The sequence below is a fragment of the Frankliniella occidentalis genome, unplaced genomic scaffold (assembly GCF_000697945.3).
Source record: "Frankliniella occidentalis isolate FOCC.00 unplaced genomic scaffold, Focc_3.1 Scaffold74, whole genome shotgun sequence".
NCBI lineage: Eukaryota > Metazoa > Arthropoda > Insecta > Thysanoptera > Thripidae > Frankliniella > Frankliniella occidentalis.
The window spans coordinates 322117-325337 of NW_026267204.1; the positions used below are offsets into that span (position 1 = coordinate 322117).

Below are 3221 nucleotides of genomic sequence, written 5' to 3' on the forward strand. Positions count from 1 at the left end.
GGGGGGAGGCGTGGCAGGATAACACCACCCCTATTCGGAATCCTTTATCCTGCTCTACACGGAGCGCTGGGATGCCCTGCTCCTCTACAGGTCTACCTTCCGTGGAACACTATCCATCATGCAGCTAAGCGCTTTATAATTAACCATATTGTTTCCTTGCCGTAAATGTACGTATTCGCGGAACAAGAGCGAAGAACTGCAACAACAACAACTTTGTCTTTAACTTTTGATTCCAAGTGATTCCCTGCCCGAGGAGCGGCGCACGAGCTAAAGGGCGGCCCTCCCGACCCGTCGTGGATCATCGCTAGCTAGCCCGCTAGCCCCAACTTTGTGTGCTATCGCTAGCTAGATAGCTAGCCGGCTAGCGGGACGTGCTAATTGGATCCGCCCACATCGCTCCCCGGCGCGCCGCGCCCTGACCTAGTGCAGGGAGTCGGGCGCTCCCCGTAGGGCCCGGACCCACCGCGCGCCCGCGCGCCAGCCAAAGCGCAAATTGCATACTGCAAAAAAAACGCTCCATTAAAATTTGCGAACTCATTCATATTTCCGAAATTTTGTTTTTCGAAAACTGTTATGGCGAGTGATCGGGCGAAGTGGAGGCAATAGTGCAATCCAAACGACGCATCCGTCAAAACTTTGGGATTCCGTTCTGACTACCGAATTTTGGCATTTGATCTGGAACTGCAATTTTGCTCCCTTTCCATGCAGGCAGGCCTTTCCCTTTCCTTCTTGGTTTCGAATACTGAATATGAGCAGTCTTTCAGAGCAAGCCAACATTTTAAATTCTAATAACAGTGAAAAATGTGGCCAAAGTTTTGCAGTTTCTAAGAGAAAGCAACAATTTGGCAGTTGAAAAAGGAATGTGAAAACACGGGCAAGCAAAAGCGACCACCGCGGCGTTTAGCGTGTGTGTTGTGCTGCTGCTATCCGGTCCGGCGGGAACATCGTGTCGCAATAAGAGAACTACAACGACGGTCATACCGCACCCCCCTTGTACGACTTTGCCCTGGGGAGTTGTGTGACCATCGCATCGTGTTACTCAACGAGCAGAATTTTTAAAAATGTAGGGGAAAAGACATGAATTTAAAGTCTCTGACAAGACCAAAATTTACACTGAGAAAGCTATACAGTGCTGCAGGCTTTCACTGTAGCTAACGGTGAAAATCATTGCAAGCTTTTAACAGTGTGCACACTTGCAATAAGTGCGTTGTGTCAAGCAGTTGCACACTTAGTTTCACTCGCAGGCGCAGCGTCTCTAGAGAAACCAATCATCTTTGCGCGACGCTTGTAAAACCACGTACGTCTATTTTTTTGGCGATTTTTGAAACCTATACACCATTCGATTGAGAAAATTTTTCTATATTTAAACACAGAGTTTCTGAAAAATCGTCGAAAAATGCGTTACGAGGTTTCACCAGAGTCGCGCTTTGAGTAAGGGACGAGGGGCTTATCAGTGTGGCGAAATTCGATTGATAAAACGGGCAAGACTTTTTTTAGTTTTAGTGGAATTTGTCATAAAAGCACATTTTTGTTGGCCGGCACCAGGGAGCGCCTGCGATCGGCCGGGTAGGCAGTCCCGTCGGGCAGGCAAGCTCCGCGGGACTGCCTACCTGTTAGGGGCGCAGCGTGCCGAGCGAGCCGTGTGCCGTGTGCGGGGCCAAGCCACAAGTGTGAGGCGTAGGGCAGGCAAGCGCCTGGGCGGCGGAGGGCGGAGGGGGCGGCGGCGGAGGGTGCAGGGTGGGCCGCCCCGACGCCGTGCTCGCCAGTCGCGTCCAAACCCCCGGGCCGTGAGGGTCCCAGCTCCGTGCTCCCCCCGCACAGCGCCGCGCTCTCTCCGCACCCCGCCCCGCCGCCGCGCCGCGCCGCACCGGCTCGGCTCGGCCCCGCCGCGCTCGCCTGGCCCGCGCTCGGCTCGACCCCGCGCGGCGTGCGACAGTCGACACCCGGAAGTAGACTGGTCCTCATCGACGGCGTCCGTCTCGTGGTGGAGTGCCCGAGGCCCCGAGGCCCCCGCCGCCGCCGTGGACGTGGGCAAGGCGATGAGCGACGGGCCCCGCTATCTGTGCACAGTCCAGTGGGTCGCCGCCACTGGCCGCTGACGCCGCGCCAGTCCGAGTGTGTGTGCGTGACTGTGTGTGTGTGTGTGTGTGTGCGTGTTTGTGTGTGTGCGACAGTCTCCGGGTGCGACAGTGTGCGTCTTCAGTGACGTGATTAACAGCGAGACTCCGCCGCGCGCCGGCATGTGAAGGTAGGTCCAGCTGAGGGGGAGCAGAGCCCGCACTGTTAAAAGCCTGCGAAGTATTTTGCTCCTTTGTAACTACGAAGCATTTAACTTAGCAATTACAACGTGATGCTTTGCAATTACGAAGTGACACTTTGCAATTGCAAAGCGATGCTTTGCAGCGATTTCATTGCTTCGCAATTGCAAAGCATCACTTTGTAATTTCAAAGTAAATGCTTCGTAGTTGCAAAGGAGCGAAATACTTCGCAGCTCTGCAAAGCGAATGCTTTGTAGGAATTTAACAGCCCGTGCTGCAAAATCACAGCACCAGCCAGAACCTTAACAGTAAACCTGCTTTACTCCTTCTTATGTCAGTTTCGTTTGAAGTTGAGGAAGGGTTTGTTACTTGAGGCACCATCACAATTGCAATTTTCCTAGGAGAACAAAAAATGAAATTCAAGGCCGGTGCCTGACAAAGATTGACGATTTCCGAAATATTTTCACAAACATAGGCATCCGGCAATTTCTTTCACCATACCAATTTGGTGTGCGTGTTTGATATGTGTTTTTGATGTGTGCGTGTGTGTGTGTGCGTGTGTGTCTGTGTGTGGCCGCAGCTCACCTGCCAACAATGATTAGCGGTACAGTGTTTGCTTTGCCTTTCGCACAAGGGGGTGGTCGTCAGGTCGGGTGTATGCCGCTCGTTGTCCAACCGCACACTTCGCAATAATAACCCTTTTGGGAGACGCGGGCGCGCGCGCGCGCTTGCGCTCTGTGCGGCTGCACTAAATAATGTACATCCCAACGCAATTAGCGCCCTGGTGCGTCCCACACGTCCGGTCAAAGAAGGGCCGCCCCGCCCCGCCCCCGCCACACCCCGAGCCGGCACCAGCAGCAGCGCGCGGGCTCGGCCGGCGGCCACTGATGACCAAACTGGATAATCTCGTTTGCCGACGCGATCTCTCCCCGTCCTAATCCTTCTACCGGCCTAACTCGCCCC

The 3221-nt window shown here is 54.2% G+C and overlaps 1 protein-coding gene across 1 annotated transcript in view; it reads left to right on the plus strand.

The window, feature by feature from the left end:
• Positions 1 to 1778: 1778 nt before the first annotated feature.
• LOC113214235 (uncharacterized) overlaps positions 1779 to 3221 on the plus strand; it is a 201969-nt gene continuing 200526 nt past the window's right edge. The window contains exon 1 of the mRNA XM_052268694.1: positions 1779 to 2248. The gene's annotated coding sequence lies outside the window, so the exon portion shown is untranslated. The remainder of the gene's footprint in view (positions 2249 to 3221) is intronic.